The following is a 23,777-nucleotide window of genomic DNA, read 5'->3' on the forward strand; positions in this document are numbered from 1 at the left end:
GGTAAGAAATCAGTCAGATCCTCTTACTCCAGAGCTATCTTCTTTCATATTTAAAAAAAAAAAAAAAAAAAAAAAAAAAAAAGCTTGAGCATCTCTGATCTTGCATCATCAATGACCCTGAGGGATGATTCAGGCATGTTCTGACTCTAGAGCTGCCTGAACTGCCCAAAAGCATTCAAGACAAGAGACTTTTAAAGTGTGGTCTGTGGACCTCTGGGGATCCTCAATTATCTTTCAGAGGATGTACAAGGTCAAAATTATTTTCATAAACTAGGACATTTGCCTCTTAAAATACTCCTTTTTCCAACTACCTATCTATGAGGCATGATTTTTTTTCATATACTTACATAAAACAACACCACAACAGATTGAATACAGAAACAAATATGAAAATATAGTTATTTTCAGTTAATCAAAACATTTAAGAGATATGCAAAAATACATAAAAGAATGCCACTCTACTCACTAATTTTTTTGTTTTTAAAATATGGTTATTTTCATAAAAATAAGTTATGTTAACATATAATATTATTGTTAAATAAATTGATGAACAAATATTTTAATTTTTCTATTTTAATTTCTAATATTATAAATTCTTATAGATGTAATGAAAGTCTGTGGAGTTCTTTGCCTAAAAGGGCAAAGGGAGTCCTGAGACTAAAAAATTTGAGAACTACTACACTATAATTATCTCTATCTCCATGTTAGGGCAGAAGATCATTGTATCTAAGGCTTCCTAGTTGTATTTCTTCTCTGCCACCTCTCAGTTCTGACATAAAATTGATAGTTTTTTAAATTAATTTATTGTTTATTTGTTTTAACAATCTACTTTGAAAAAAGTTTTGAGTTTCAAATCTCTCCCTCAATCAAGATACTCCCCCACTCATTGAAAAGACAAGCAATATGATATTATTATACAAATTAAATCATGCAAATCATATTTCCATATTAGCTGTCACAAAAAATGCAAGTAAAATTAAAAAGTGAAAAAATATATCTCAACTTGCACTCAGAGTACATTAGTTCTCTCTCTGGAGGTAGATAGCATTTTTTTAAAATCATGAGTCCTTCTAAACTGCCCTCAATCATTGCATTGATCAGAAACTAAGTCTTTCACAATTGATCATGAATATAATATTGCTGTTACTGTGTGCAATGATCTCCAGATTTTGCTCACTTTTCTATGCATTAGTTCATATAGGTCTTCCCAGATTTTTCTAAAACTATCCTACTTGTCTTTTCTTATAGTACAATAGTAGTCCATCACAATACTACAAAATGATTTGTTCAGCCATTCCCAAATTGATGGGAATCCTCTCAATTTCCAATTCTTTGCCATCACAAAAAGAGTTACTATTAGTATTTTTGTCGTATGGGTCTTTTTTCCTTTATCTTTGAAATCTTTGGGATATAGACCTAGTAAGTGGTATGGTTTGGTCAAAGAGTATGCATGATTTTTATAACCTTTTGGGCTTCTATTTTATGGATAAGGTCATCCCATTCGCATTCAGAGTTACGATTACTGTTTATTTCCCAATGAGGTAAATTAATAATTAATTGTATTTTTATTGGTAGTATTTCTATGTGAAATCATTTTCCCCTCATCCTCCCAATGTTGGACTAAAATAGCCAGCTTCTAAGTTAAGGCTACTTCCAATCCACCCCTTAGGTTATCAAACTGGAGCCCTTTGTCTTTTGTTAAGATCTTAAAAGGATTAAGGACAGAACTGACCAGCCATGGTGAACTCTGGCCCTTTTGAAGTATGCTAAGCTGACCATATGGTTGAGGGTGCTAGCTTCTTCCTGGATAAGGCAAAGACCCACCTCCCCTGTGATGAAGTAATGAGACAGGAGTTGAGGTCTCTAAATCCACTTTCTCTTTGGAAATATCCACCAATGGGGACTGTCAGGGGAGGTCCAAAGATCAAACTGTCAGGCCAGTCAGAAAGAGAACAAAATTTCCTTTATAAACCAGGGACAGGAAAGGAGCAGAGCCAGAAGAACATTGTACACAGAGACCAATACAGTGTGGTAAAATAGAATGTAATGGACTTCTGTACTAGCAGCAATGCAATGACCCAGGACAGTTCTGAGGGATTTATGGAAAAGAATGATACCCACATTCAGAGGAAGAACTACAGGAGTGGAAACAGAAGAAAAACAACTGCTTGAACATGTACATGGGTTGAGGCGGACATTATTGGGGATGTAGACTCAAAACTACCACACCAATGCAACTATCAACAATTTGGAAATAGGTCTTGATCAATGACACATGTTAAAACTGTGGAAATACACATCTGCAGGGGAAGGGGAAAGGGGGAAGTGGGGGGGGGATGAAGGGGAAAGTAAGAGCATGAATTATGTAACCATGTTAACTTTTCAAAAAAATAAATATTAATAAATGCTTAAAAAAAATAAACCAGGGGCAGGACTTACTCAAGATCTTTTCATAGAGGGAGACTTGCAAAAGTTCCATTATTTGTTCAAGGGATTGAACACCCCATTAATAAACAATGTTAATTCTTGAGGAAATGACTGCATATTCTTTATTGGTTAAAATCTGGACACACCTCCATCCCATTTTCTTTGGTTTATCCTTCTCTGTCTTTTTTTTTACCCTGACTCTCCTCAAAAGTCTATTTTGCTTCTGACTACTGTTACCCTTAATCTGCCCTCTGCCCTCTTTTATCTATGTTAAAGACAGATAAATTTTTTTAAACTATTTTAAAGATAGTTAGGTAAGATAGATTTTAATAACTAATACAGTATTACATATATTCTTCTCTCTTTGAAACAATTCTGAGACTTGCCCACCACCCCATCCCTTATTTTCCCCTCTATAAAGAATCTTCCTTGTGTGCTTCTTTTAAGTGGAATAATTTTCTTCCTTCTTCCTTCTGCTTCTCTAAGTACATCTTTCTTTCTCACATTTTCATTTTTTATCATCCCCACATAAATGATTCACATTCATGCCATTTGTCTATGTAGAATCCTTCATAATGATGAAGTTCTTAATACTTACATGTATCATTTATTCCTATGTGAATGTAAATGGTTTAACCTTATTAAGACCTTTATGATTTCGCTCTCATATTAACCTTTTTATGCTTCTCTTGAGTCTTGTGTTTGGATATCAAATATTCTATTCACCTCTGGTCTTTTCATTAAGAATGTTTGAAATTATTTTATTTCATTAAATATCTATTTCCCCCTGAAGGATTATACCTATTTTGCCTGGTGGGTTATTGTTGGTTATATTCCTACTTCCTAAATCTTTTGCTCCTTTTTATGTGGTAGCTGCTAAATCTTGTGTGATCCTAACTTTGGCTCCATGATATATGACCATTTGCAATATTTTCTCCCTAACCTAGGAGCTCTGAAATTTGGCAATATTTCTGGGAATTTCCATGTGATTGGTGGATTATTTCTCTTTTACCCTCTGGAATTGAGAAATCAAAACAGTTTTCCTTTATAATTTATTGAAATACGATTGCTAGGTTCTTTTTTTTTATCATAACTTTCAGGTAATCCAATAATTCTTTTTAAAACCCTTACCTTCTGTCTTAGAAGAAAGCTATTATTTAATATGTTGGGCTCTGCTTGGAAAAAATTCTATTGATATACTAAGTATTGATTCCAAGGCAGAAAAGTAGGAAGGGGTAGACAATGGATATTGTGTAACTTGTCTGGGGTCACAAAGCAAGGAAGTGTCTGAGGTCAGAAATGAACTCAGGTTCTCCTTTCTCCAGGTCTATCTCTGTATTACTAGGCTACCTAGCTGCCACCTAGTCCAAAAATTCTTAAAATTTAAGGTGAAGAGGCTCTATCCCAAGCTTCAGGTTTTTTCATGCTGCTGCTTTCAGAACTCATGCTAGAGGGCTGCAAGTTTTCAACACTTCAAAGGTGGCATCATCTGGGGAAAGGTGTGGTCACTGTTCTCCTGGTCTATGTTCTTCTTTACCCATTAAGTGACCCTATTTGATTTTGCAACAGTATGAGAAGTCTGGTCGACTTATCTAATTTGTCAGTGTTAGTACTAATAATACTACTGTGAGAGCCTTGATGGCCTTTCTTAGTTTAGAGGTATTGGTCATGGTCCTAGTTCAAAGAGTCATTGGCTTATAAATCCTTCCCTGGTCCTTGCCTCCAGATTTTTTCTTGTGACCCTTGTTAGGTTATATGGCCTTCTCTTTGGATTCTCCCAGAAATATGCAAAATGAAAGGACCTATTGCTTTTAGCACTGACTAATGAAGCCCTAAAAGTAATTAGGAACTAAAATCTCAGCAACAGACTCCAAAAATTATTTTTTAAATGTCTAAGCTGGTGTCCAAAATTTGGGGAATGGAACAGAGGGAATATTTCTTGTTCTACAATTCCAGAGGATATGGTATTGCTGCTTTTAGAACAGGGGCTCTTAATCAGGAGTATCCATGGAAATATTTCAGGAGGTATTGTGAATTTAGAACTTAGTATTTTGATAACTGTATGCCAATATAATGGGCTTCTTTTGTAATCCTATGTGTTTTATTTTATGCATTTAAAAACCCTCTGAAGAGTCCATAAGCTTCATTAGACAACCAAAGGGGACTATGACACAAAAAAAGATTAAGAATTCCTATTTTTAAAAGGATTAATGTGCTCTTTTCCAGTCACTCTTTACATTACATATAGATTACACAGTAGACAAACAAAACCTTTTAAGTCTTTAAAAAATTACCTGTACCCCCTTGGAGTAATATGTATACTACATTGACAAGCACATTGTTTTTCAACTCAGTTTTAACAAGTTTTCTCTGTTCACTACGGTTTGAAAAAAAAATTTAAGGCAAAAAAATGAATCTGCATTTTTCCAAACCACAGCCCATACTATCCCTAACCACAGTAGTACCCTCTCTTGCCTGGTGACTTGAATAATAAAATGAAGGTTTTGTTATGTAAAGTGCTCTTCTTTTGATTAGTGACAAGAGGTCCAGACATTAATATGCCCCATGGTGCTATTTTAGGATATGGGCAATTTGGGGGTCTTTTGGGAAAGTCCCAGCAATTAATTTAGCCCATGAGTTGGCTCTTGGGAGAAAAGATGTGCACATTCTTCCAAACTAGCTAATGGTCTGGCCCCTCCAGCTCATTATTTGAATTTCTGCTCTGAACAGGGTCCCAAGCCTCAGGGGAACAAGAAGGGAATAGGAGAAGACTTTGTTGAGCTTTCTTGGTAAAAATCTTTTTTTTTCTTATGTCTTCAACTTTCCCTGATTTTCTTCTCTCATTCTCTATAGCTAATGAGACTGACATTTTCTGCACAGTTCATTTCTAATATTCCACTGCTACCAGGCACTGATCTTGTTGAATGAGAAAATATTTTCATTCTGATAAATTGCACTTGGTAAATATTTAGAGATGGGTTTTCTAAATGGATGAATAATTTTGATAATAAGCATGTAGGAACAAGTTAGGGAGCTAAGATGTTTACAGAGGCTCAGTCTGAAGCCACAAACTTCAGAGAAATGAAAGCAGTCACAGATATACTTCTTTCCGATATCTTGGAATATCACACAGCTAGTTATATTATGGACAGAAAATGGTCAGGTGATGCTTATGAATGTATCTAGACAAGATAACTATATCCAAATATAAATATGAATGTTTATTTGGTTCAGTTTGTCCTCCTGGTCCTTTTGAGGGAGAAAGCATAATACAGTAAGAAAAGGGCTGGACTGGGAGTCAGGAGATATGTGAGTTCAAATCCTACCTCTGAGGCTTAGTGTTTGACAGTTGTCTCATCATCTGCAAAATAACAACAAAATAATAATAATAAATCACCTACCTCATAGGGTTGTTATTAAACAGAAATATATATATATGAAAAGTTTTGTATCCCTTAGAATTCTATATAAATGTTAATTATTATTATTATTATTATTATTAGGATAGGGAGTAGACCCATGATTTCATTGATGGTGAGAGATCCTAATGAAGGTCTTGTATTACCACTGGAGGTCAATGCCTTCTCTACAATGTATAGTCATAAAGAATACTGAGAGACTGGTTGATTTGCTTAAGGCTATGCAATCAGCATGTGTCAGAGTTGACATCTGAACCCAGGACTTCTGGATTCCAGGACAGATTTCTAACCACTATGTCCCACCAGCTTCTAGCTGCCTGTGTGTCTTAGTACCTTTATGGGAAAAATAAATCAATGCTTCCAGGCTAATACAAATTTGGGTAAATTTGGGTAATTTGGAAACCAGTAGTGTGTATTAAAATGGTCCTATATAAATACAGTGCATTATAGCAGAAGAGCCCTGGATTTGCAGTCAGAGGACCCCAGTTCAAATACCACTCTGTTACTTATTACTTACGTGATATTTTAAAACCTTGGTCATCTCACTTCACTTCTTAGGGTCTCAGTCTTCCCATATTTAAAATGGGAAGGGAAGAATTTAAGTAGATGATGCACCAATTTCTGTGAGAGTTGGAAGTCTATAGGTCTGATTGAAGGGTTGATTAGGGATGGGAGATCTAGTGGAAGAATGAGTCCATGCAGACTCCAGCATCTATTTCCTCTCCTATCTGTTCAGAAACCTTAAACTAGTAATGCCTTGCTGCACTAAATCAATGATGCTATAGCTGAATTCCAATTCCAGTTCCAAAATGATCCAGTTTGTCTGAGAGATCACTGTATAATTTATACTGAGTGGAGAAGGACCAATGAGGGGAGTGGGTAGAAATGGCAAACCTTTTCTTTTTTGCTTTTCAATTTCATTTTGCTTTTCATATTCATAGCTCAGTCTGATAAAAAAAAAATTAAGAAATCTACTTTTCCCACTAGAAAGGAAACAGAAAAAGGTAGGCATATAACTTTTTTCCAATGTACTAGGAAAATGCAAATTCAAAGAATGCTCATGTGGCAAGCTGTCCATTTACATAGATAGCATTCACCAGACAACAAAAAAACCTAACTCTGGGGTATCCATGTGACTCTGAAGAACTCTGCTAAAACTGGTAAGCTCAGTGACTTTACAAAGGCTGTTAATATGATGTGGGCCTCATGAGGATGACAGATCCAATATGGCAAGGCCTCTCAGGTCCTACACCTCAAGCAGGGACTCTATCAAGAGCAAAGATAACATGCTTATTCGCTTATGTTTATGGTTAGAATTGTTCAGTGATCCAGCAAATTTCATCTCAAAATATTTACAAAGTATTTTTTATCAGAATGAGTCTTTCAGCTCAAGAAAGTCAGCATATGTTAGCAGCATGAAATAGAAGATAAATTGTGCTGGCTAATTCCAACTCGATTTAATGCCAGTAATAATTATTTTAATCAGACAGAAAATTCCCTGGGTGATGCCAGACCATCTAGCCCTGGAAAGTAATTGTGTCAGTTCTCATTATCTGATGCTTTTTGTACAAATAATGTCTTTGGGCCTTTTGATGTCTAATGTTCCATCTTTTTTTTCCTTCCACTCTCTCAGTTTTCCTTTCAATGAGATCATTCTATTACTTATCTATACCAAGGCGTTTAATTACAGGGCAAATTTAGGATGATAAACAAGGCCTGGGTAGCATAGAAAATCCACATGAAACCCCATGGAATTTTAACAAATCTCTTTGATACTGACAGATTTCCTTTAATAAAACAACTCTATCTTTTTTTTTTTGGTCCAAACCTATAATTTCCTTATGCAGGCATTTACCCACCAATGAAGATGATCCACAACCAATTAAAAAGTTACTTGGAGGAGCACTAAATGGTTTTGACTTTTACAGGGTCACACAGCCTTTTGTATGACCTACTGTAGATAACCCACTATGCATCTGAGGCAGAACTTGAATCCAGCTGGTTCTCCAGCAAACACTCACATGGCATTGTCTCTCCATAAAGCAATACCTCAACAAAAGGAATGGTGAAATAAAAAGTGATTTAATTAAAAACAAATTCAGGTGTCATTTAATTTGGGTTATGGGTTTCTTTGCTGGTGATGTAGAGAGAGGAATCTCTTAGATATGCAGAATAAATTCTCCAGGATATAAGAGTGATTAAGTATCCTAAAAGATAGCTTGCACCCAAAGACCTAATCATTCTTGTAGCCTCTCACGCTACTCTTCTGGCAATATGACTTATGCTACCTTCTTCTCCAATTCCACCAACAATTGCTCCCTAATACTAGTTAAGTTCAATGGGACTAGTGGGACCAGTGCCTAAACTAGCACTGCCCTGAATCTCTGTGACCAGCTCCACCAATTTCTGTGAGTTTTGGAAGGTCCTGGTTCTGGTTATGGGGCTAGCTAGGGTTGGGGAATCCAGTGGGAGGCTGGCACTATGGAGGACTCCAACATTTGTCTTTTCTCATATCTATGCAGCATCCTGGAGGCTGAGAATAACAAACTATAAGAGAAAAACCTAAGAACTTATAGGCAAGAGGAATTGCCAGCCACCAGAGACTAGCGATCTAATTTCAAAAAAGTTATGGAGTATGGGCTTGGATTTTTATAAACTCATTGGTCATTGTCAGAATTGTCCCACAAATTGACAGTGTCCATCTGTGGATGACTTCAGAATCAAGTATGAAACAGTTAGTTGACCTCGAGACAGTCTGGGAAAAGAAACATTCATGACCCCAGGAAATGTTTGATGACCCCAAAATGACTATGCTCCAGCTGGAGGCAGAGATTAAGGCTTGGAAGAAAGAACAGTGCTTCATGAACCATGAATAAGTGGCAAGTTTCCTACAAATCCAAAAAGACTCTGGGTTAACTGTAAAGGAGGGCTTTCCCAAATCTTGAGACCTGAGCAATTTCCTAACTGACATCTGTTTCCAGTGCAGAGCTCTGGCAAGAGCTTCGTAAGTATTGGTCCCAGCAGATTGAGGAGGGTACTGGGGTAATTAATACAAGAGCTGAGGAGATCGAACAGCATTGTCACTGAGCATTGTACCTGTAGTACAGTTTCTGGAGATTGACCGGGACTCACTTCAGAATCTGAAAAACAAATTAGAGGAGATCCTGAAGGAGATTAGTGATCTGCTATGCTTGTAGAGGTGGAAACAGCTCAGCATAGACCAGCTTTATCCAGAGGCAGAGCCGCAGCAGGCAATACAAAAGAATAGTTCCAGGCCACAGAATAAGAAGCTCCGCTCAACTTCAATATCAATCTAGAAGCAAAAAGAAACACCTATCCCCAACTGGTTAATAGCAGACATTTAATAAATGCTAGTTGACTGTTTGAAGAGTAAGGAGGACTTCAATCTTGTGCATGCAGCATTCTTGTATAGTATCCTAGAGAATTATAGATGGCAAGGTGGTAGCAGAGACCAACAATATCAGCATCATAAGGCATTAGAACCTCCAATTGAGTACCTGTGTCAAGACCAGAAATTAATAAAATTTACAATTAAAATAAAAGATAACATAATTATACATTTAAGTTGACAAAATAATGGCAGTTTATAGAACTGAAGAATAGGAAAGAAATATGATCATATCTATGTTTTAGGAATATCAGTTTGACAGAAAATAGATTGAAGAAGAGAGATATCAGAAAGAGGAGTGGGAATTAGCAGGAATAGTCCAGAGAAGATTTGCTGAGAGTCTGAAATAGACCACAGGCAGGGTGATAAAAGAAGAAGGAATAATTGTGAGATGCATTATAGAGAGAGAATCAACACTCTTTGATTTTATTATAATTATTAAAATTCTCACCAAATGTCACAGCAAACATCTAATCCAGAATAACTTTCCTAGTGAATTGTTGTCTATTCCAACTATTCTGGGAGGATTTTTATGAAGGTATTTGTGAAACTTCTATTTCAGTGTAGTATTTGAAGGCAAGATTGCACTATTCTACCAATGTGTAAAGTAAGCTGTGATGTAGTGTTTGGGGCACATACAAAAATGGTTATAGCAAAAAAAGTGCTAAATGTTTCCATGCTAGGTAGGTTTTATTTAATTAGTTTTTTAAGGTTACAACTATCACCTTGGTCTCAGTTTTCCTATTTCAACCAAATTCTAATGTATTATTGGGGAAAACAGTAAAAATAAGATAAGCAAAACCAGAATGCAAATAATTTGAAAATTAGGAAGATATCTGCATCAAAAGAAAAACAGAATGTATATTTATCACAATCTCTTATTGAACTCAAGTTTTGGAACAATGAACTGTGGAAATAAGTTAGAACAAACATGTTGGGACCATTTCACTTTTGAATGAGTATGTTTTTGACCCACCAGAGGGAGCTGTTGGCCACATGCTTGATTCAGTTCAGCCATCTAAATTAGTGATACTATCATGACCTCCCTAGTAGTTATATGAATTAAGCACCATCAAAAGGTATAAGCTGCCTTTAACAAATATTTAGAAATATCCTAAACTCAAAAGAAAAAAGATATAGTTCAGATGCTTAGACAGATGCTACCCTGGGAGCTAGTAAAAGTCTCTTATGCTTCTCCGTCAACAATATTCTTGAGGATAAATTCTCCGTCAACAATATTCTTGAGGATAAAAGTCCACTCAATTGAGGGAACTTAGGACCTGAGCTGCCAATTCTTCTTTTTCTTCACTTCTCTGCTCTGTTGCCATAGGACTTCACTACCTAGTCATTGTTACTGGAGTATTGTATTGGAGTCAAGACCTAGCCCAGCCAAGAAAAGAGACTCTTCCCTCCCCTAAGTCCTCTCCTTCCTTTCCCTTCTTGAACTTCCTGTCCCTGAATACTATATCATCTAACATTTCTATTCTACTTGGTCATTCATTCTAGTCTTTTAAAAGAAAATTTTGGCTTTTCCTTTTTAAAGAGCCCATATCCTTGACTTGCCCTATCTCTTCCCCTCTACTTTGGACAGGTTTGTTGGAAGTATTACTGTTACACATGTGATACAAAGTGAAATGAAAAAGAAAAGGTAAGGATAAGTGAGAGAAAAAACAAGAAGAGATGAGAATTTTTTCAAGAAAAGCTGTTTTTTGGTCATTTCTATCAAGTAAGTCCCTTCAATGAGCATACACATATGTTTGTTTAATAAGTAAACCCATTTTTCTATAAGCCTTAGAATAATATTTTTATACCTAGAAGGACCTTTAGAGATCATATAGTCCGGGGATGGCAAACTTATGACACATATGTCAGCACTGACACACGTAGTCATTTTCGATGGCATGCAGCCTCATGTAGCCGCATACAGAGAAGTACAGGGCCACATGCCAAGGATGAAACATTTGCTATAGTGTAGTGTATACACTCTGTGCACAATAGATGACAATTCTACCTATAATTAATTTACCTATTTTGGTTTACTAAATACAGTTATATATTACAATTATACATTTTTGTTATTTAAACTATAAATATCATGAAATTATGTTTTTTTCTCAAAGTGACACACCACCCAAGTTATGCTCGTTTTTTTGGCAAATTTTGATACACCAAGCTCAAAAGGTTGCCCATAACTGATCTAGTCTAACCTCCTTGTTTTCCAGACAAGGCAGCTTAGTCCCAGGAATGCAAACTAACTTGTCCAATTTCACACAGGTAATAAATAGTAAAGTCAGGATTTGGACCCATTTCCTCTAATTCCAAAATGGGCATTATTTCCACAAATCATTAAAAAACATTTATTGACCTTATACTAAGTTCAAAGGTGGTTGGATGGCATAGTGGATAGACCCATAGTTAGGAAGATCTGAGTTTAATTACAACATTTAATATTTACTAGCTGTGTAACCCTGGGCAAATCAGTTAACTTCTGCCTAGTTCAGTATCCTCATATGTAAAATGGAAATTATAATAGCACCTACCTCCCAGGGTTGTGAGGATCAAATGAGATAATATTTGTAAATGAGAAAATTTTTATAAATCCCATTGTGAACCTTAAGGCACTATAGGAATGGTAGCTATTATTATTAAGTATAAGGCTATGTGTAGTATATATGTTCTAATTATGGGAACAGGACATATACAAATGTAATAAGGGTTCAGTCTGTCCATGCCATCAACTAGCATGAATATAAAGGTCAGCAGGTCCTAGAAGAACAAGGACTATCTGACTAGTGGCCAAATACAATATGCTAAGAGAAACTCATGAAATGGTTACACCGGTAACCAGATGATAATGCCAATATTGACCCATGCAAGGTGGGCCTTGCATGTAAATACAGATACTGATTGATGTTCATGTTAATCTCTGCATGCCCGTTATGTTCCTGTTTTGTTTATTTATTATTATTATTATTATTTTTCTGTCTTGTATATGTGTATTGACGTTATGTTAGCACTATACACTTAGCACAGTACTTGGAACACAGTAGGTACTTAATAAATGTTTACTGATTGATTAGTAGTGTATAGTTTGCTAATATACTTAGTTTTGTTTTTAGCATATAATGTGGCTACTTTTCATTTGCTATTTATGCATATTTGTTCATATTACATAGATATGCTTGTGCTGTCATGACACATCTATAATACATCCAGAATGAAATTCAAATGTAGTCTTTAAAGCAGCCTGTCAAATAATGCCCTCCATTGTACAAGGTCTATTACATGGATTGCTGGTGTATATTTGCTGTGAAATACACCCTAAGGTGATTACCTGGGCTGTTGGGTTAATCAGCCTTGCTCTGTTTAATGCTGATGTTATATTGGATAACTGCAGATGTCAAATGAACCGTGTCCTGTTTTGCAAAGTTCTGCAAAATTCCATATGCAAAAGAGTAATGTAATAGGAGTTTAAGAACTGACTAGCATCCTGGGATTTATAGTTCAGAGAGCAAGCATTCCCCTCTTGGTCTTGAAAGCAATTTGGAACCATCGTAATCTTTGAGCCAGAAGGTAAACTTGAGTCATACCTAGAGTTTTTAAAGGGACACAGTTTGTGAGACAGAATGAGAGAGAAGGAGTAAGAACTTCAGTAACCAAGCAATAGCATTGGGGTGTTATCCCCAGCCTTGCCCAGAAAAGAACTGGCAGCATAGGAGCACCAGGTAGAAAAAGAAATGGACTGAAGGGAGAAAGTGAAAAGAAGATTCTCAGTTCCCTACAGGCATCTTGGAGCTGAAGACTTGGAATTCTAGATTTTGAACCCATTTTTTGAAAATTAAAGGAAGTTTTAAAAATTGCTCTTTCTCCATCCTCCCTTCCCTATCCTCATAATAAAATAATAATAGTCCTGATCTCAACGCCATCCATCCTTGACCCAGTAATAAATATTTCAATATAGACTGCTTGCTTCTTTTGCCTACATATTTCCTATAGAGTTTTTGTTTGTGTTGGTCTCAAACAGAAGGAGCCCAGAAGTTAGCTAGAAATGTACATACATTTAAGTTATGGCTACCTCTGTCTGAATGTTAGGTAGTAAGGAGGTTTGAGTGGAAAGAGAGAGGAAGGGTGGGGAAAAGCAACAGAGGAAGGAGAGGAAAGGGGCTCATCTATTATGATTGTACCACTAACCTTTGATGGCTAAAATGCCCATAAAACAGCAGAGATGGGGACCATATGGGGCCATATGGACCTGAGGGACCATTAGATTTTCCATAAGATTAAAAGCTAGCTAATTGTTATAATAGGGTGTGACAGGTTAAATTTCCAAAGAGAAAGGGGTTAAGAGAAGAGGGTGGTGACCAGAGAAAATATCACAGTAAAAGCCACCTTTCCTCCAGGGAGGAAATGGGCCAGCTGATGGTATGCCATATTGTGACCTCACTGGGACTGCTGCCACTCAGTTATTGGAATTCTTACTCTTTGCACTACAGATGAAAACCTAACAGTATAAACTATTATGTTGTAACTGGTACATGATGGGGCAAAGAATAAGCATTAATAAGGTACCTACTATGTGCCAGGGACATAAGCACTCTGCAAATATCATCTCATTTGATCTTCACAAAAAGACTATGAGAGAAGTGCTTTTATTGTCCCCATTTTATAGATGAGGAAACTGAGACAAACAGTGGTTAAGCAATTTGCCTAGAGTCACACTAATAAGTATGATTTGAACTCAGTTCTTCCTGACCCAAGGCCCAGGACTCTATCCATTGGACCATCTAACTACTCCTTATTAGTGTTCATTCACATTTCTATAGCACTTTAAAATTTACTTTCCTTCCAATAACCCTGTTAGGTAGGTAGTACAAGTATTAACTGTTTCCATTTCTAGGTTCTCATCTAGATCTCCTAATCCCAACCCCAGTACTACTTCCGTGGTCAATAAATACAACAGGAGTTAACAAAGAGAATTGTTCTTGGAGAGTGGAGTGTTTAGGAAGGCTTCACAGAAGAGTCAGGACTTGAACTGTTGCAACTGTTCCACGTATTAGAGTCTTAGATTAAGTTATGTCACATGGCCATGATATATCAGAGGTAAGACTTGAACTCAGATCTTTCTAACTTTGAGATCATCTCTATGTCCACTGTCTCCTACAAGAGGTAAATTACAAAAAGTAGGTCAGGACCAGATTATGAATAACTCTGAATGTCAAGCTAAGTAGATTGAGCTTTATTCTGAAGTTCAGTGATGGGCAAACTTTTTAAAGAGGGGGCCAAAGGAAAGGAAATGTTCATCTGTCAGTCTTTTTCTAAGGCAACTCTTTCGAAGTTTCATTGTATTGTATCCTACTCATTGTATTCATCAGATTAGGAATAATGTCACTGTGGCCAGATAGAACATTTCAGGGGGGCACCCATTGGCCATAGTTTGCCTGTCACTGCTGTAGACAATGGGAAATAATGAAGGTTTTGTCTATCGATGATGGGAAATAATGAAGCCAAAGAGTAGCATACATAAAGGAGTATATTGTAGGATGATTAGTCTGATAATGTCATTTTTATTATGGAATTTGTTCTGTTCTAACTAATTTGTTCTTTTTAACTCAATTGTGTCTTATTATAGTACTTAGCTCCAGTATTCTTTAACACTTGAAAAGAGGAAAAGTAGAAACAGAAGCATTAATTAATTTAACTAAGATTTAAGCACACAAAGGGGGCAGCTGGGTAGCTCAGTGGATTGAGAATCAGGCTAGAAACAGGAGGTCCTAGGTTCAAATCTGGCCCCAGACACTTCCCAGCTGTGTGACCCTGGGCAAGTCACTTGACCCCCATTGCCCACCCTTACCACTCTTCCACCAAGGAACCAATACACAGAAGTTAAGGGTTTAAAAAAAAAGAAAAAAAAAGACTTAAGCACACAACACATATGTAGAAAGGGGGCATCTCTTCGAGCATTTATAAGGGTGAACCTTTGACATGGCCCCTTCTGGTAGGACACTTCTGCTCTGAATCCTTATTAAAGGGAATATAAGAAAGAAACTCCTGGTTGGTCTTTTGGTCCTGTGTCAAGGGGAATGGTAAAAAATATTTCTGCAAGGATCTGTACAACATAGTTTCTCCACCATAAAAGAAAGGAACCTATCTCTGAGATTTGATTGATCCTTGGGAATCAACTTAAGCTGCTAACATGGCTCATCTACATCATAAAAAGACCAGCCCACAATGAATCACTGCCCTTCAAACTTGATGGATGTCCTACTGTTAAGTGAGTTATCACACCCACCCCAGCTAATATACTCTGACTTTTAGGCAAAAGCTAGCTAGCCTATATGGCAAAAAGATTTGTCGATATTATTCTTACCATACTCTCTGTCATGGGAACCAAGGAAGAATCGGGAGGGATGGGACTGCATCTAGGTGATCCAAGGCTTTTTCCTTACTGAATATCTTTTCTATGCTATTATTAAATAAACTTCTTTTTGTTAAACATGGGCTGCTCTAAAAGTGTCTCATTTCATTCTAATCCCAAGCCAGAACCATCATCCTAAGTCAGGCCTGGACCAGGACAAGGAGGCTGTGCCAAAGATGATTGGTAATTGCTCTAGGAAGAGCAGCCCACTCTGTGAGCCCTAAGGGCAAGGGAGAAAACCTAGATTCTTGAGGCAGTTTTTTTGTTGTTGTTGGGACTTCTCCCTTGAGAAGAAAAGAAGTTTCTATTCCCTACCCCTCATCAACAGTAGCTCCGTTACTTATACCCACTTGACAGTGAGAACATGCTCTTGCCGTTTCTTAAGTCCCTGACTGCCTCTTTTGCTGTTTTGTACTCCAAAGACAAATAACTATACAATGGTCCTCAGGAATAAATATGTCCCTGCAGCTACCACACTAGAAGAAGAGGTAGGGAATTCCCAAATACTGCCTGGCAGTAGAAAGTGCTTCCTGTAACCATATCCTATTTAGAAAACAGATGCTCACCACCAGAAAAATGAGCCATGCCTTGTCTGGTCAGAAAACCTGGACCTTGAGGCGTAGCTCAGATAATACAGAGGTAAAACTAAAATCAGTTTAGGGGTCCCATATGTCTCTCAGGAGTCTTCCCTAACTCTAGGTTGGGAAGTGGGAGAGATAATTAGAAGGAATGATTTACTGTTTCATGTTTTAAGTCTTTGTCAGTGTGCCTAACCTAAGTGGCAAGGAGCTTTGTAGATATTGTTCCTACCCTACTTCATATAATGGGGACTAAGGAACCAACTGGGAGCCTCTGATTTCAGATCCCCTTTAGTAAGGAGCCAAGACACATGTATTTTAAACATTTTAAACATTTTTAAACTTTTGTGTTTTAAACATTTCTTTTGTGATGGAAAAAATAAACTGCTCTCTTATGTCTGTTATCAACTAGTTTATACACTGAGTAACTTTCTTAAAGGGATCCAACCAGTTTTTAGGGAGATCCTAGACACAAGCCACATGTAAACATTATTTAAGAGATTTTTTTACCCCAATACTCTTGGGCAAGAGGGTATGATGCCCCAGAGAGTGAGATAAAAGCTTGAAGCTTCTCTCTTTGGGATCAGTTTCCCACAATACTGTACACTGTCTGCATGAGTCCATAGCCAAGGCTTCTTTGTGGGAGAAAGGTAAGGGATCCCCTCCATGGATGACAAACAATATACAGCTGGATTCTGAGGGAAGATACAAAAATAAAGGACATTTTTTCCTTCTCTGTAGGAGCTAACAATCTAGGAACTAAAAGGAGAATTCTTTCATGCCCAAATTGAAGAAAAATTAGGTTTCCAAGGGTCAACAATGATAAGAACAGATAATTCCCACCAAAAGCAAGAAGATGGTACAGCAGTACTTAAGATTCCAAGATGATGGCTGAAAGAAAGAATTTAGTCATTTTCTTCCTCTCATACTTCATACGCTAGAGTCATGGTGGTGAACTTATGGCACACATGTCGGGGGGGGGGGGCATTCAGAGCCCTCTTTGTGGACATGCATGCCATTGCCCCAGCACAGAGTTCACCAGAGTTTGTTACTAGAAAGCCAGTGGAATATGGGACCATGCTGCTCCCTTCCTCCTCTCCATGCACCCCTGAGGACATCACCCACCCCTCTAAAAGGTTCATCATCACTGCTCTAGAGAATCTCTCTTTTCTGGGTCAGTGCCTGAAGCTTACCCTGGGATTGACACCCTGATAATGGGCATACAAAGAGCTATGTCTATGAACCTGGACCAAAGTGCCAAATGTGCATCCTCCTGATTTCACCCTGCTCCTAAATAGGGCTATGCAGCTGTGTCAGCTTAATTTCTGGGCAAAGTCAATATTTAATAATAGCACTGTGCATGAATACTGGGTATTAGACAGTAGAGTGGGACAGGCACATTTTCTTCTCATCCACAGAAATCATCTCAGGGCTTCTTTTCTCCAGGATACAATGACTCTGACAATGGGAACTACTAGCAGTGGTTTTTAAGTCATCTCCTGGATCATTTACCAACTTTATATGAGTTTGGGGATAAGGCAAATTTGTTTTTGTTTTCTGTGAAGTTATAAAACTATGTTCTACTAAATTAATTCCTCTAATCATCATTTAATAATCAATCAATCAATCAATCAATATTTTAAGTACCATTTATGTGTGAGATGCTATGTTAGGAGCTGAGAATAGAAATGGGAAAAAACCAAAACAGTTTCTCCTTTCAAGGAACTTAAATTCCCAGAAACACTCACAAAAAATTGCCAAAATTGAAGGTGAAGATTTCTACCGCTTGGCAGAAATGACTTAGTAAGTCTGAACCTGTAGGAATTGATGGTGGTATTTTTAGCTACTCAGTTTATCCCCAGACAAAATGTCCAGTGTGAAGTAAGAATATTAAAGTATGTAAGCAACCCAGAGCTACCAAAACTATATGTCATGTTTCTTCTGCCTGGCAGTAGGAAAAATGGCTAACAGGACCAGAATTCAACAATTCCTCAAAGGAGCAAACAGCATGAATTGATGCAATGCAGTTCTCTTTTCTGTTGTTAATGTTAACTCATAAGGCAAAGAAAATGGAAATAGGATGAAAAAGTTTTTTTCAAAGTAAAATCATAATAACATTTTTGTGGCATAACTTATCTATATAGTTTTAAGCTAACATGGCCACAGTTTGAGAAGGGAAAAAGTGTCATATTTCAAATAGAGTATGATCCAGAGCTCAATATTTTCCAAAGTAGTGAAGAGTGGCATTTTCTGGTCTCTGGTCACATCTACTGTCTTCTCTGCTGTGACAATCTTAGTTTCCAGGATACAAATGACAGATGAAGAAACTTGAACCACTGTCTTTTGCTAAATAGAAAAGTGACGTAAGGAGCTATCTTGAAAATGTAATAGGAAAGGAAGGAAGAAAAATTTAAGATGATAAATTGGACTAACAAAGCCATTACTAAATGCATACAGGGATACATATATATTATATATAACACAACTTATGTTCTATATTATACATGCACATTTAATATATTGTATTTGTATATGTATAATATACATGTTAATATAAATATAAATATGGATGCCTATATATAGGTATTTTTTAAAAAAACTTACTTTCCCTCTTAGAATCAGTACTTTGTACTTGTTCTAAGAAAGAAGAATGGTAAGGGCTAGGCAATGAGGGTTAAGTGACTTGCCCAGGGTCACACATCTAGGAAATGTCTGAGGTCAAATTTGAATCCAGGACCTCCCATCTCTAAGTCTAGAGAATAGAGGGGATCCTTTCAAGATATTTCATAACAGTATCAGTTATACAAATTCGTGGTTTCCTATGAAGGAGACATTTAGCACTATTATTTATCATTCTTGCCCAAATCAAGGGGAGAACTCCGTTCAGTCAAGGGAAGAGAACTGAACTCAAAGGCAATTCTTTTCTTGTCTAGAACTTTATTTAGATGGACTGCTAAGGTACAGAGAAAACCCAAAGAGCATAGAAATACTGATAGCCAGTCTAGAATTTCTATGAATTCAGGCTTAGGGAAGCAGTTCTACTTCTATCTATAAGGCTGAAAATGGTCAGTCTATTTCATCAGATAGCTCATGTCAAGGGCAGAGAGGTGGGCAAAAAAAAATTTAGATCCATTCAACGAGTCACCAGATTGGCTTGTAATGTTATAGGATAACTAGAAGTCTAACATAATAAAAAACTTGTCTCATAATCCCAAGCAACAACACTTAAGACAGCTCATAATAAAGTGTACTTTGTACATAATTGCATGATTATTAATTATTTTATATTTGCATTATACTTCTGTTTTGTTATTATTCATATAAAGCAGCATCCGTTTGCTAGCTATGAACTGTTTTGTTTGTTGTTTATTTGTATATAATAATAATAGGTAGCATTTAATGCTATTTAAAATGCTATAGCATTTTCAAGTTTGGAAAGCACTTTATAAGTATTAGCTCATTTTATTCTTAAGATAATTGTGGGAGATAGATACTATTATTATTCCCATTTTACAGATGAGGAAACTGAAAGAGGTGGAACTTAAGTGACTTTCCCAGGGTCGTACAACCAGTAAATATCTGAGGCTGGATTTGAATTTAGGTCTTCTTGACTCCAGGACCAGCATTCTATCCAATGTGTCACCTAGGTACCTTAATTATGTGTAAATAATGATTATAACTTTGTTCTCTATAGTATTGTTCATATTGCTAAAGCTAAATAACTTTGACTTATTTTTGTTATTTATGATTATTTTCTTGTGCACTATGTATAAGCACGTTACTATTTAGATATCCAGCCACTGAGGCGCTCTGTGAAGTGATGCTCTGTATAATGTCATGTCTATTACATGTATTATTAATGAACATTTGTTTTCAAGTGTACATGAAATGATTACTTGGGACACCAGGATAATCACCCGTTATTTTAAAGTGTTGATTGATGTTTAAGCTTGTACTGTATAATTATGGATTTCAAGTAAACCCCAGCTGATTTTTTTTTTGCAAGGATTGTAAATCCTTGTATATTTACCCATGAAGAGGACTGTAACCCTTGCATTGCCATAATTGTTGATGCTTTTGAACTTGGACTTCTGGGGATGTTTGGTGAGGATATCTGGAAGTGGGAATCCAGAAGGAGTTAGTTCAAATTTATTTAAAGCTGGAGAATTTGTTCTCACATTCAAGGATTTGAGAATTCATTCTAGATTCTATACCTTGAATCCCTATCTACAGGAAAGGGTCAAGCATTGAATTGGGGTTCTGGTATATGATCTCCATCCTTTTTTCTACAGAGACTTTGACAAGTCACTTCCCAACTCTGTTACTGCTGCTGCCCATGATCTCGATGCTTCGTGGAGAAACTGCCATGAACTGAGAGTAACAATTGGTAAGGCATTTCCCTGCCTCTTCTGTAGAGAGGACAGGAGCAATTCTCATTAACTGATCCGCTCATCCCCAGTTTGACTTGATTTCTCCCTCCATATGCTGTTATTTATGTATTTTATGTTTTTATTTGTATTTACACATATATATTTATAAATACGACAAAGGACCTATTTACACAAGGAAATATTTTAACAAGATAAATTCAAAAAATTAACATAAAAACATATGTGTAGAGAGGACAGGAGTAACTCTCATTAACTGGCCTACTCATCCCCAGTTTGATTTTTCCCTCCTTTCCACAAGGGATTTTTAAAATGAGAAGAAGCCAATTTCCATTTTAGGAAGATGGACTCAGACTGTCCTTGTTTTCATTCCTTTACTGGCCAGGACTTTGCTATCATGACTCACCCTGACTCTAAGACTTCAGCCACACTAACTCTCACCCTAGAGCGTTCCTCAGTGCTGGGGGCTTTTTCACCTTAGCCATTCCACCATGCTGGCCCCTTCCTCCTATTGGTGAGTTCCTTATGGAGCCTTCATTTTTCGGATGAGCCCAGGTTGGTCCTGCTTCATTCACTTCCCAGCTGTGATTCTGATGCTCTAGATTTCACTATCAAGCCCCTACTACAAACCCTTTTTCTTTTCTTTTTTTTTTAATCCTTACCTTCTGTCTTGGAGTCAATACTGTGTATTGGCTCCAATGCAGAAGAGTGGTAAGGGCTAGGCAATGGGGGGTTAAGTGACTTGCCCAAGGTCACACAGCTGGGAAGTGTCTGAGGCCAGATTTGAACCTAAGACCTCCCATCTCTAAGTCTGGCTCTCAATCCACTGAGCCACCCAGCTGCCCCCTACAAACCATTTTTCAACGATTAGGGAACTACCTTTTTATATAGTATCTTCCCTTGTTAGTTTATAAGCTCCTTGAGGACAGATCTCATTTTCCTTTTTTATTTTATTTCTTCATGTTTTTATTCCCAATCCTCAGTACAGCACCTAGTACATAATTAACATTTACTAAATGCTTGCTATCTTCCTCCTTCTAGTTCCAGGGCTATTGTTGGCTGCCTATATTCAAGGGACTGTTCATCTCTTCATTGCTCTCTGTTCTTTCTTTGCTTTGCTTTGTCTGATATATTAAAAATAAAGTTTCATTGTGTTACTGATATTATTTCAGGTAGAGACTTTGAGATGAGGTTGGTTCTGAGTAGAAAGAGAGAAAGAGACCTCCACTCTCTGTGGTGTTTAGGTGCCATGAGCTCCTTTGGGACCAGGTATGATCTGTCAGCCTCAACTTTCTCTTCTGATGGAAGAGTTTTTCAAGTTGAATATGCTATGAAAGCCGTGGAAAATAGTAGTACAGCTACTGGAATCAGACTTAAAGATGGTGTCATCTTCAGTGTCGGAAAGTTAGTCCTCTCTAAACTTTATGAAGAAGGTTCTAACAAAAGGTTATTTAATATCAATCAATACCTTGGAATGGTAGTAGCAGGCCTGCTAGCAGATGCCCATTGTTTAGCAGACATGACCAGAGAAGAAGCCTCCAGCTTCAGACCCAACTATGGCCATAATATTCCACTAAAGCACCTTGCAGAGAGAGTAGCCATATCTATACATGCATGCACACTCTACAGTGCTGTCAGACCTTTTGGTTGCCCTTTCATGTTAGGGTCTTATGGTGTGAATGATGGAGCACAACTCTATCTGATTGATCCATCAGGTGTTTCATCTAGTTATTAGAGATGTGCCAATGGGAAAGTCAGGCAAACTGCAAAAGCCAAGATAGAGAAACTCCAGATGGAAGAAATGATCTGTCATGGTGTTGTTAAAGAAGCTGCAAAAACAATCTATATAGTACATGATGAAGTTAAGAACAAAGCTTTTGAACTGGAGCTTAGCTGAGTTGGAGAAGTAAGCAAAGAAAGGCATTGTTCTGAAAGATAGAAGAAGCAGAATAACATGCCATGGAGTCTTTGAAAGAAGATGAATCAGATGATGATAATATGTAACAAGGAGTGCTATGACACTTTTTTAAAGAAATGTTTTACATGTGAGCTATGTAGAAGTAGTGTCCTGTGAATTATTAGCCCAGTGACAAATTACCAATTTATTAAAAATTTATCTTGTATGAGAGAGAGAGAGAGAGAGAGAGAGAGAGAGAGAGAGAGAGAGAGAGAGAGAGAGAGAGAGAGAGAGAGAGAAACATCCAATTTAGACTTAGGCACAAGGGAAATAGAGGAAAAAGTGAATCCAGGCAGAAGTCACAAATATTCTGAAAACATATACAGCTAAATATTCCTAAAATTTCTAGAGTTTTATAAGCTGGAATCTTTAAGAAAAAATAGATTAAAAACAAGAGAAAATAATATCCTCCTAACCCCCAAATAGAGCAGAGATAAACCCTCAAGTCATAAGTTAAGCAAAGATTCAGAAAAGGGACTTCTTTACTATATGTGTTTAAAAACCTTACATGTAGATGTGGGACCCCTTTGGATCCTATAATGGTGGTTATATTTTTGTCCCTTCCATATATTTGTCTCTTCCATATATATTTGTCTCTTCCAAAGCCCGGCTTAGCCATAGGGCAACCATCTTTTGTTCTTTCATGTGCTAGTCTCCATTAACTTGAACATATGGAACCCTGTCCCCAGTTTTTGTTACATTATGGGCAAACTTAACTGAACTTCCATGTAGAAATTCTATCCTTGAGAACTCAATTTTCAAATTTTTTTTCTTTTGCTACTGCCTTCTCTCCTATTATTGTGATTTGTGGCTTATTATTTTTTGAAGGTCATTTTAATTCTCTGGTGCATTTGATTATTAGTGACAGACTGTGAGTCTGAACTAGTTCCTAGATATTGAGTTTGTGTTGTTGTTGATGATGATGCTGGCTGAAATGTGGCTTGATAATTTACTTGTATTTCATGTTTCAGTTGCTTAATTTTTAAACATCTGTGATTATTTATTGATATTTATTTTTTCAGTGGGATATTTAAAAACCTACTTAGGTTTTTATTTTGTTTCAATTTTTACCTCATTGTATTTTGCTACCAAAAGAGGGTTTTAAATCTCTATACAACTTTGGAAAGAACAATTTATTTTATCTTTTCTTTTTTCCATCATTAGTAGATATTTTCCCAGTGCTT

At 36.9% G+C, this 23,777-nt stretch overlaps 1 pseudogene; it reads left to right on the forward strand.

The window, feature by feature from the left end:
• The first annotated feature begins 21,885 nt into the window (after positions 1-21,885).
• LOC123235826 lies at positions 21,886-22,640 on the forward strand (annotated as a pseudogene).
• Positions 22,641-23,777: the final 1,137 nt, after the last annotated feature.

The sequence above is a fragment of the Gracilinanus agilis genome, chromosome 2 (assembly GCF_016433145.1).
Source record: "Gracilinanus agilis isolate LMUSP501 chromosome 2, AgileGrace, whole genome shotgun sequence".
Taxonomy (NCBI): Eukaryota; Metazoa; Chordata; class Mammalia; order Didelphimorphia; family Didelphidae; genus Gracilinanus; species Gracilinanus agilis.